The following is a 12,554-nucleotide window of genomic DNA, read 5'->3' on the forward strand; positions in this document are numbered from 1 at the left end:
GGAACTGGGCAAACCACAGACAGACAAGGCATGTACATTTGTACAATTGTTCATTCACAACACGTCAATACTGATGTGTGACAGTTATGATGGGCCAGCTCTAAGTCATCACGCAAACACACATGGCTGCAAAACACATCGGGGTTACCTTCTGTGTGTACCGCAGGCAGCATGCCCAATGGTTGTCACGTAAACAAGTGTCATGACTGATGATTTACATCTGTGATAAGACATGCATGGCATGGAAAGCCTGGTGCATCTGATTATGGCTGATGTCACTGTGACAGCAGCCTTCTGGTGAACATATTACGGGCACTGTTACAATTCAGCATGGCTGTTCCTCATGCCTTACACTATCCCCTCATCTAATTCTTTTAAAAATCACACAGCAAAGCAGCTATTAACATGAGTATGCGTGCATTCACTGAAACAAATGTTTCACTTCTCCGCCCGCCATTGCAAAAGTACCCACGAGGTTAGAGAAGTGAGTTCATGACCAGAAGGCTGTTGATGTGCTCTTGGGCAGGGCACTTAATCCACAACTAATCCGCACAGCAGAGTATAGGACAGTGGTTCTCGTGGTAAGTCAGAATGTGCATTTTTGATGGCAGGGCATCACTGGAAAGAGAGAGCTGGCTTTAGCCAACTTCCCTATGATGAAAGAAGGTCAAAACAGAAGAAAAAAACTGAAAACAAGCTGGTAGTGATGCTGTCATTGCATGTTAACCCTTGTGACATGGATCTGCTGTTCGGTGACACACAGACATGACCCGGACAGCCCAGACTTTGGCAAAATCATGCAGGAAAAGGAGGAGGTGGGAACCTAACCCTAACTTCTCTTTCACCTTTCCTCCCTCCTTCGCCCAGACATTTTGGGCCACGCTGGTCTCTCACCCTCCCCAGTACTCTTGCTCTGGGCGCATCTAATTGAAGCGATCTCGGGGCTGAGAGAGTTCCGTTTCTTCTCTAATCCCTCAACTGGGGGAGGCTCACATGGTCTCAATTACCCCCACCCCACCCCAGAACACTGGGTCCCCTCTCTCTGCTCACTCTCTATCCGTTTCACCGGCCTGCTCCTCTGCCAATGCACCGGCCTGGGCCCTTTTTCAGCAGTTTATGTTATTAAGCACACACTGCCGAGTTCCTGTCCTTCACAGGGGCCTGGAGATGTTATCTCCCCTGCCGCCGTATACAGTTACCTCCAAAATATTCCATAAATTAGATTGGGATTGGCAATTCGGAATACAGAGGTGGAGGCTGAGGTGGTCAGGGATTGGTTGGGGATGGGAGGGTATGGGGGCGGCAGTGGGGGGCGAGGATCAGGGAAGCTCAGTGTAAGTAATAGCATAGGACGATCTCCTGGTATTTACATTGGATAGAGAACCAATGGGAGGTATGTCACTGGCAAAGTGAAGGTGAAGGGAGGAGAAGTGGACAGTGCTTAAGGGCTTTGGGATAAGTAGGAGAGGAGACCCAAATCCAGCTCTTATTTGGATAGAGATTCTTTTGGAGGTGGAGTTGAATATCTAGTCTGAAAAGAGTTAGACTGTGCATTTATTGGGCTTGGGGGGGTTGTGTGCGGTGATACGCAAGCATCCCCCTGCTGTAATTAAACAAAGCTGTATTTGGACAAGTGACTTTTCAAGCCCTAAACAGCTCTGTCAATCCCCAGAGCATGGAGAAAGGTCCTGAGCTGGGACATCCATGGCCAATTAGATTAGAAGGAACCTGTGAGGTCCCCAAACAAAGGGCTCTCAGAGGATCTGCAATAACACAAACATGGCCCCTGACACACAGCTCCAGCACTTCAAAAGAAACCATTATGGGTTTTAGATGAAGCAGTTAAGGACACATATTAACAATTACAAATTAATTACACTGGCCCACTAATTGCAAAAGTTCATGGCCATTTTGACTCCAGAAATGATGTGCAGTCTATTAATTAAAGAGCTTGTTACACCGGGAGGGACCGATTTCTTAATTATCGGTTGGTTGTTAACCATCAAAATGGACACACAGGAGTGTAAGTAACATCTTCAATTAATATCTAACCTCAGAGCCTTCATATCACACAAACAAAGCACAACTAAAAAGTATCATCATGTAGTAACTTCCATTGATTAGAGCCAAGCAGTTTCCAAATCTGATCTGAGAAGTATAATCGCTTTGTGACAGAGATGGAGAGAAACACAGACCAAGACAAAGAGAGAGCAACGCGATGAGACATTGTTTGGACTTCATTCACATATAAGTGGGCAGGCATTTAGCTAAGCTAAGTAAAGCAGTTACGAGCGAGCATTAGATGGAAGAGGGAAATGGGGGCACTAGGTCTGGGTCAAGGGTTCAGCCTTAACCTTGGGGCTGACTGATCTAAATTCTGTTACCGGCTTGACTTCATGCATGGCTAATGTGGCACACTGTCCCTTTAATTAGAGCTGACCTCCTAGGGAGCCAGTGGTAGTCTAAAGCATTTCAAGATAGAGCGCCTCATGGTCTTAGAAGGGTGGGGAATCGATTTAGAAAATTAACTCCTACCAACTTGCTAATTACCACAGTGCACATTCGGTAAAGAGCTCTGTGAGGGAATTGTAAAATTTTATTGGACTGGGAGAAGAATGGAAAGACAACGCTGAACAACAGAAGTGTATCAGCAGCTCCAGCCTGCACATAGGTTTTATGAAGGAAAACACCACAACTGACATGTTTTCCAATAATTTAGACAGACGCTATTAAGCAAACACAGTAGCTCTGGTAACAGTCACCCACTGAGGTTATTGAAGGAATAATATAAAAGTCTAAACATGCAAAGAGGCTATGGAAAAATGTTTTGGGAGGATTTATTTTGGATCAAATTGCTTTTGCTTTTATTTTGCTTTTTTCATCCTTTGCTTGGACACAGAAATGTTCAGAAATTACATAACTGTATCTAAACTTGTTACGTCCTGACTGGGTCTTGTTCCAGTCACTGGAGATTTACATCTCCTATGTGCAATTGGCAATTGAGCTCACCTCTTCACTTCAACATGTGTTTTTGCCCACAAACTAATATCTTTTTTCTCATACGTTGATAGATAATAGTGTCCTTGATGTGGTTATTCTACAGGTGGTAGGCAATTATGTGTCTGATGTTTGACAAGTGTCTGTAAGCCATGGGCTACTGGCTAGGAGACACATTTTAACAGCCACATGTGCAATGTTATACCAGTGGGTAATCGAATTGGGTAAGGTGCACTTTTCTTTAAAAATCTGATGAAGGAATTAAAAAATATTATTCAGGAGCAGATAACATGTTCAGTTGTATTTAAAATGTGTCAAACCAAACCTGTTCCTTTGTTCTCCACCCTCACACACCTATCTTCTGCAGCATTTTTGTCAGCGACAATCTGGTCTTGATTTGAGTTTCCTGATACATATAAAATGCACAATGTTGAACGAGAGTGTTGCATTGGAGTCAAAAAGGAGCCCCTGAGCCCCTGATGATAGGGCACCAACTCCTGATGTGGAGCTGCGGAGGCTGCCTGTGTTTGTCTGTCCTCCACTCTGGAACATGTGGTTTTAGTTACAGAATGTTTTACTGCTCAACAATGTTTCTGCCTTGGAGCTCAGCACACTGCATAAAGACTACTTTGTCCCCTGATGCCCACACGGGAAGAGTCTGCCTCATTGCTCGCATACACACATACACAGACACACACACGCACACACACACAGGGTGATGATGACATCAGCAAGGCCACTAAGCCCATGTCGATAAAGGCACTATTTTCCTCCTAGACAGTAACACTTTAATAGCGCATTGCCCCCCTGTACCTCTCCTCAAACAGCACAAGTAAAAGTCAAAGCTAATATTTTCTATACTGTCCATTTCCACTCTGCTGATATTAAAGCTAGATTTTCTGCCTGTGTGCATGTCCACTATCCACTGCAGTACCAGTGCCTGCTAAAATAGCATATGGCATGACCAAATCACAGGCCTCTGACTGGTGGATCATTGGATAAAAAAGTAATAACAGCCGTGCCACCATGGTATGAGTGCAGTGTTGAAACTAATAAAGATCAGACATATACTGAGCGGTGCATTTAATAAAACTAACAATGAAACATGGATTTAAAAAAAAGTGGAATTACACATGTGCATATGAAAGCAAATAAAACTTCCAATATGAAACTGAAAATTACTGAATTTTAACAATGGGATCTCATCAGCCAATAATCCTGTTTGAAAAAGTGTACAAAGTCAATGGGGTGACAAGTGAACACACTTAATGGCACAAACACGACACCGCACCTGCAGCTCTTTTCATTCACAGTGGTTTTTTACAACAAGAAAAAATATGACTGTGATCTCATGGCCCTATTTGAGGGAGGTGATTAGGACACCCTGGAGTGTAAAGTCAAAGGCTATGGACGAGTTGGAGGATGTCTGGCATGAAGTCACTGCGGTTGTCACTTGGCACATTGAAATCATGTTCTTGAAAACCAAAGTGGTGCTAAACACTGGTCATATGCATTGACAGAGCCAGTGCAGAGGGGCCACTAAACAGCTTCTGGCCTGTGCTATGTTTAAACTCCATTTCCCAGCAGCAAACCCGCCGTGGCCAACAAGCTCTAATACTAATACTGAGGTGGCACAGAGTAGCGCACGCTTATACAGTTGGTTTCAGCTGTGCTTGAAATTGAAATGGTCCATGTCTGTGAGGGTTCACTGTCCATCACAGCATCCATCTCACACCAAAAACATCTGCCCACACCCTGAGGCCAACAACATGTGTATCAGTACAGTAGCCTTCTAACCCTGGACACGGTAACAGATGGGCGGGGGTCAAAGCTGAGTCTGAGAGAGTCATCCAGGAATTCTACAGATTGCCAAAAACATCTCATCGCAGCACAGGAGGGGCTAAAAGGTTACATTTGTTCAACATTATTGCTTGTTGGGTTCAGTGCACGAACTGGAAACCTCACACCTGCTGGTGTCCAAGGCTCAGCCAGCCGTTTCTGCGATACAGGCTGTTTCATATCAAAGACAATCTGTTCAATGACAACGCTGATTTTTTTTTCTATTTTCTGACAAATCCATTTTCATGTATGCACTGACAGCATCACGCATTCTGCACTGCATCTGATTGAGGTATACCAGGAACAAATGACTTGAAATATTAGCTGTGTGTGTAGTTTCGTTGACCCTGGCTGTCACAACTAAGTTAAATTAGCTTAAAAGAAGGAACTTCATTTTCATTATCAAAAACAATCAGGGGCATTTTTCAGTTATGAAGCTAAACAGAGCCAATTTAGTTATAGAATTAAATTGTATCCAGCAGCAACCTCCTACCAAGAAAATGGCCTACTGTAACATTTGTTTTTTTGTATGTATGTTATTTCAAGGGTTTGTATTAAATATAATTTGTGACATTGTTAAATAAACCTTATTACCTGGATTTCAGGTGGTTTATCCAGAATCGATGAGTATGATTGTGTTATCAAAAAAGTGTAGTACCAACATATTTTCTGCTGAAGTTGCATCATAACATAAACTTTAAACTGCCTGAATGGAATGGGCAGTTAATAAAGAAGATTCCTATTATGTTCATCTAAACACATATATTATGAGTTTAAGGAATATGCATTATAATTGTGTTGTCCTGTCAATTTCTGCTCATCTATAACAGTTCAAATTGATGCAGAACCTTTTATTCTGATAGAACCATTGTACAGCATCCTTCTCAGGGGGCTACAAAACAGTAACCTGTCGCCATCTTGTGGTAAAAGAAAACCATTTCCAGACACACTGGAAAAGCCCCTGCCATCTTTCAGTAAAATGACTCTAGGAGTCATTATTGATGTTCATTATTTTATGGAAAGAGACATATGATAACTGATAACTGATTAATATCCCATGTAGTCCCGTGGTTAATGTCAATAAACCAATCAGTTTTACCTGTCTTGTAAGACTCTATTGACATCTGCCCAGTGGAGAGAAGAGTTCCTTCATGAAGTTCATTCATGGTGTGACCTAGAAAAGCATAAAACCAACTGATGACCTTTATTCTGTAGCTCATATTATCTGTCAGGTTTATGATAATATGCTTTCTGTGGTCAAAGTTTCTGACAATCCAAAACATTAAAAATACATGAGCCTGTGCAACTGTGGGTCTTTTACCAACAAAAATCTGCCTCAACCTTAATTCTCAGTAGGCCAACTAACTACACATAATTCAATATATAACAAGAAAAAACAGGCAAGAAAATACAATTATCAAATAACCATTACGAATATTGCTAGAAAAATGAGTCATATTTGGTTGGATGCTGTTTGTCATGTTAATTCCCATTACACTGTAAATCCCAATTCACTCACTCAACTTAAAACTTTATTGGAAACTTTAGTTTATTACAGTACAGTAATATATAGACACAAAATAACTGTATTATATGACCCTTGTCCGACTGGAAATTTATGTCAGTTCAACAGAACTGACTTTTTTTTTTTTTAAATCACAAAACTAACTTATTAGGTTTCTGAGCATTTAAATCTATGTCACATTAACAGGGAATATATGTTGTATGTTTTATGTATATATGACAAAAAATTACCAGGTTGCTGAATGTTTATTTTTTATGTTTATTCAACACAAATGTGTCATAACTTATTGGAATTTTAAAGTCAAATTAACATGAAATTTTCATTGTCCAGCTGAATCACATTCTACTCAAAGATTTATTTGAAAAATGGCTTGCACACAAAACTTTTAGTTCAGTACAGTGACATGAAAGTTATGAGTCTTACCTCTGCAACAACTGAGGGAGTTGCTCCAAGTTCTGGTGGATAACTGATGTTGAGGCAGTGGTATGTTTCAAACAGGGCATTGGCAAAATTGGGAACACTGCCATTCACGATGGTCTGGTCCGCTGGAATCATGAAGTGTCCAGCTCACAGGGGGAAACTCCCTACAGTAAACAACGAAGGAAAATATCACACTTAAAGTTAAAAGATCAGTCTTACATCATGACTCTCATAAGCCACAATGAATTCATATCTTTATAACATTCATATCCAAGTTTTACCTCAATTTAATTTTCCACTTTTCAGAGTTGTACTTAATACTGTTGAAAGTATGAAATGCTAAAACATTTGGTGCAGATTGTTTATTTAATTATTTATTTGTTTTTACTGGTAGTCACACGGTCAATTATGCAATCAGTAAACACAGCGATGCATGGTGTGCATGGTGTGGAAGTTGATTAACTTAAGATGACAGACACGTTTCATCAAATCACGCAAATTATTTCATTACAAGGAGTCCTATTAGGCATTTACATCATTTTTCTCTATCCCTCCGAATACCAGCCATGTGTCTCAACAACAATTCAGGAGCTCATCAAAGCTTTGCTGGGAAACGGTAATAGTATGAGTGTGCTGTTGATCTTACCCAACAGCTTAAGGTCACTTGATAAATTTCAATATCTATTCCATTGCAATGCAGGTGAACAGAGTTAGTGAAACCAAAGTGAAAGCTTGTCATCTCAAATAATAATGAGTCATCTGAAAACATCAGAGGAATGTTGGTGGAGGAGAAATGAAAGATAAGGTTGCTCATCTGCACTGACTTGTTTTCCTTTGTTTCTAATGATAATTAACATGCAAATGAGCCCTGGGAGCAAAACAGGGGCACAGCGTTTCTTGTTAATAATTACTGTGGGACATCATGATTATAAATGAGATCTTTCCGGGAACAAGACAGTACAGTAATTGGGGTTGTGACTAAAGAACCTGTACCATATAAAAATAGTATTCAGGGGTGCAAACATATCAGAGTGAAAAAGGTGAAAAAGGTGACAAAAGGTGAACGGGGATGTAGTTTTTGCTCTTTACAGATATTGTAACTGCTTTTAGGTAAACTGATTGGATATATGACATTTAGAAATTGATTTCACAGCTACTAAGACTAAAAGAAAAAGAAGGTCATTTCAATTCAGCTTCTGTCTTTTTCACTGAGCTTGGCATTTCCCTTTCTGAAGTTACTGTAAGAAACGTTCTCTTTAGCTACATCATACGTAACATTGGTCCAGTTTAGCTAAATGTTTTACACTGTTGCGCCCATATCCTATATATGAAAACAAAATTGTTGCATACATTCAGAAAAGCTTGTCTTTTGATACTGTCCAACACAACCTCCATGTAAAATTAAATAAATGCTGACTTCCTCCTGTAAACATGAACTAATCAGTGAAAGGATGAAAATGAATCGCTTATGAGTTAAAGTAAAAAGTACAAATTGAATCATTTGATACATGGATTTCAGGTGGTTTATCCAGAATTTATGAGTATGATGATGCTATCAAAAAAAAATGAAGTACCAACATATATTCTGCTGAAAGTGCATCATAATGTAAACTTTAAAACCCACATTTATCATGGAATGGAAACCCCTTGATGAAAAACGTCCTTAAGGAAAGCCCTGGGATTTTGTACATACTAATTTTCCTGTTTTCTAAAAGCTCAATGAAAAGTTGACTTCACTGAGGACCAAGGACTAGACCTTTAACAGTCTCTTCTCTGACCTCATTACATCAATAAAACGCAACAACAGCTCTGAATGCACAAACAAACACAACAAGAAAGATGCTGTTTCTATCAGTCATACTCTTGGTCAAAAAGTGATTACGTTGTTTAGGAAGACAGTTAGACACGACGAGATGGATGGATCCCAAGTATTAATTTGGAACATGTCAACACGTCCCACCCACAAAATGCAACAAACAATATTTCACTGACATCCTCAGTTTTTTATCTCCACCAAGGAAGTCATGTTATCATCTGTGTCTATTGGTTTGTCTGTTTATTTGTCAGCGGGATTAAGCAAAAAATACTGAACGGATTTGCACCAAACTAGGTGGAGGGATGGGGCATGAGCCTTGGAAGAACCCATTAAATTAAAATTTTTTTCTCTGAAGTCTGGCACATGTTGTTTGACATTGGCCTTGGCAGAGGTCTCCACTCTGAGTGCTCTTCCAGTTTATTTATTTATTTATGCTTAACACCAACAAACTCAACCATCTACTAATTTTGTCCGTTTCTTATTACTGTGGTGACATCACGCGCACAAGCTGGACCTACAGCCTGCAGCTGCTCCTCGTCACAATTTAGGTATAGATCCAGTACAGACATTTCAGAGGCTTGGAACTGTTATGTTTATTACTTACGAAACAAAAGATGTTTTGTGACCTTGAGATCTCGGCTGAATGCTGTAGCAGGAGCACACTGGCTGTGCAATCTAGGGAAATGGTGCAAAGTCGTATTTAATCAGACCTGTGGCAAAGAAGTGAAAAAAGGAAATCCACCTCTAATGTTAGCTAGGATACACAGACATGCATTCATCAAATCAAATACCTATCATAACATTAACTTTTACCTCTAGATGTCTACGGTCTGTTAACCTGGACTAAATTTGGAATAAAAGTTGTATTTTTGGACATCTACCTTATATATTGGGGCTGCAACTAACAAGTATTTGCATAATTATTAATTTTTTAATCTTCTGATTATTTTCTTGATTAGTCAATTATTCATTTTGTCCATAAAATGTCAGAAAATAATAAAAAGTTATAATTTCCCACAGCACAAGGGGACATTATAAAATGCATTGTCTTGTCTGAACAACAGTCCAAAACCCAGAGATATTCAGTTTACTGTCATGTACCACAAAGAAACGCAAGCTTCAAATCATTACATGTGATTGTCAAAATATTCGCTTCACTTTTTTGTGAATGGACTAATTGATTAATCAGCTAATTTCTGCAGATGCAGATGATTTCACCTACAAGCACAATATGCTTAACATATTGGCAAAAGTTACAAAAACAGGTAAAAAGTAAAAATGCTACAAATCAGTGTTAGTATGTCACTTTAGTGGTGGCTTGTTTATTGTCTGCTTGATCAGTATATGGCCCAAGTAAGCAAGTTCAAAAATAACATTTAGCTAATGCAACTGTGTGAAATGGTTAATACTAAACAGTCAGCTGAAGTCAGGCCCCTCCTAAACAAGCTTCTGTTGCTTTAGCCCGACAATTTAATACAAACTAGGTATTTCTGAAAAGTTGAGACATGCAAAAGGAGTTTTCTGCCCATATCTAGTATTCAGTAGGAATTAAACACCTTGAAATTTCAAAAAACATTAGACAGTGGTTTATGTTCACATTACAAGCTGAAAAGTTTAAGCTTCTGCTGTGCAAATAATGTCACCCAGGCTGAATGAAGGTTTTCTGGAAAGTGCAACAAAATCACTTTAGATTCACAGTCCCTACACAGTGTTATCTGCTACCATCTAATACACAGTAATTCTCATTGTCTGACTTGCTCATGCTGAACAATAACAAAATGCCATAAATGTTTGCAAATCAACAATTACACCACCTCTCAACCTCTCTAGGAGGTTATATGACTCACACATTTATATACATATAACATTTGTTCAACATAACACCATATTTCTTCATAACAGTCACATAAACAGTCAACAGTTACCACTGAGCTCCTTCATCTGAGGGCTTATTTCTTATTGGCTAGACTACCGCCCGTACTGCGACTCCTGTGATGGCAGCCATGTTACATTAGCTGCTAACTTTTACTTGACACTGTCGTTAATAAACACTTACAGAACAGAACAGTGTCAAAGAAATAACCACGAAAGCAAACCAATATCACCAGCATACCTGGCAAGTGAACTTTAGGTTCACAGTGGAGACAGCCATATCTGATTCCATCTTGTGATTTGTCTGACTTGCTCAAGCACACTTCCGCTCCCTGGACATACACTGCTCACGAAGCCACGCCTACTGATGCTTCTGCCTAAATAACACAGGTAATGACTACATTGTACCCAGAGTTCTGTCTACCATGAGCACTTTCTCCCCATAAACACATATATAATATAAAGTGTTGTGCCACTTCACACTTAAAAAGAACTACTTCCAAGTTCAGTTCATACAGATGAAAATGAACTAGTTCACGTTCATAATTCATCTTTTAAAATTTTTAACTAAATTCACAGTTTCAAAAATGAACAAGTTCACGTGCATTTGGTCAGTTTTTTTTTTAAATAAATAAAGGCTAATATTCTTTTTCAACTTCCTTCTACCCATCCATCACCAGCCCCAAATCATTACCACTCCCAAACTAAATTAATTAATTTAATTTAATAATAATCTTTATTTATAGAGCAAAAAACCACGTAACAAAGTGGTGTTTACAAGGCAGCAAATTATGCAGGTCATAATTTAAAAAAAGCAATCAGAAACACAAATAAAATTAAAGTGTCTTAGTGTAAGTAGACCAAAGGCAGCGTCACCAGCAAGAGGCCGATCAGTAAAAATCAATAAGTAAAAATAATAAAAAAGTTGTCGATAAAAGCAAAGGTAGTTGGTAAAATCATATCAATCAATCAATCATTATCAGGCAAAGCAAAAAATATTACCTGGATAGTGAATATATGATCCAGTCTCTGGAAACTTTTTCCTCATTTGGGAGATGACAGCATAGCAGATCATTAGTGAGGGAGCGCACTTTACCGCCAAAGCCCCCATCACAGGTTGAGGCTGGATATTTGCTCCTTCTGTTATGAAAGGCAGGAAGTCCATGATCGATAAAGACAGTGCAAGCATTTTCGTCGATTGCCCCCCGCAACACAGGGTCATACACTTGGTAAATCCACTGTAAACTGATGCTGCTGCTACAGCTAGCCTCAGATTGTCGTGCGCTGCTAACGGTAGCCTCCTCCAGTCCCCGTTAGCTTGCACGTCTTCTTCCACAACTTCTACATCCTGATTCTCCTGGCTCCATTTGACAATGAACGTGTAAATAGATGGCACAATTCTTAATAAAGCGTGCTTTTTATTGGTTATACATGGTGCCATTATCTGAAATTTAAACAGAAGAAGAAAAGAAAAACATTTTTTTTTATCCCCAAACTGGGTGGGCCCCAAGTGCGCGTGGGCCGCTGGGTCCATGCCCATAATGCCCATTGAATAATCCGGCCCAGGTAACAGCCTGTGTATCTCACTCACTCACGAGTATTCTACTTAATGACCGCGGACTGTACACAGAGCCAGGTTTCAGTTCACCGTGGCCATGATGGTTTTTGACATCCACACATAAATTCACACACATTTGTATCACAAAACATTCATATTTTGACACCCTGTTAGTATATCACATAGACGACTCATGGCAGAGACAATGACAGGATGCAAAACGACTGCTAATTGTGACATAATGTTTATTTGTGTATTGGCTAGTGAGTATCAGAAATAATTATTTCATTAATTTTGAAACCAAGTTATTTCTAAACAAAGTAACTGAGGGTTCAACATGAGTATTATCTCACAAACTTCCACAGTGGGGACAAATACAATATATGAACCTTCATGTGCAAGACTTTTCCATTTTTATCTAAAAAAAACTTTTAGAAAAAGATTGAAACCATTCAGCCTCGTGAGATGATTTAGTTTTAACCTCTTTATCAATTACTCTATCAATTTTCTTGTTTTTTTTTTTCAAG

This window comes from Seriola dumerili, unplaced genomic scaffold, assembly GCF_002260705.1.
Source record: "Seriola dumerili isolate Sdu_G_001 unplaced genomic scaffold, Sdu_1.0 BDQW01000056.1, whole genome shotgun sequence".
NCBI lineage: Eukaryota > Metazoa > Chordata > Actinopteri > Carangiformes > Carangidae > Seriola > Seriola dumerili.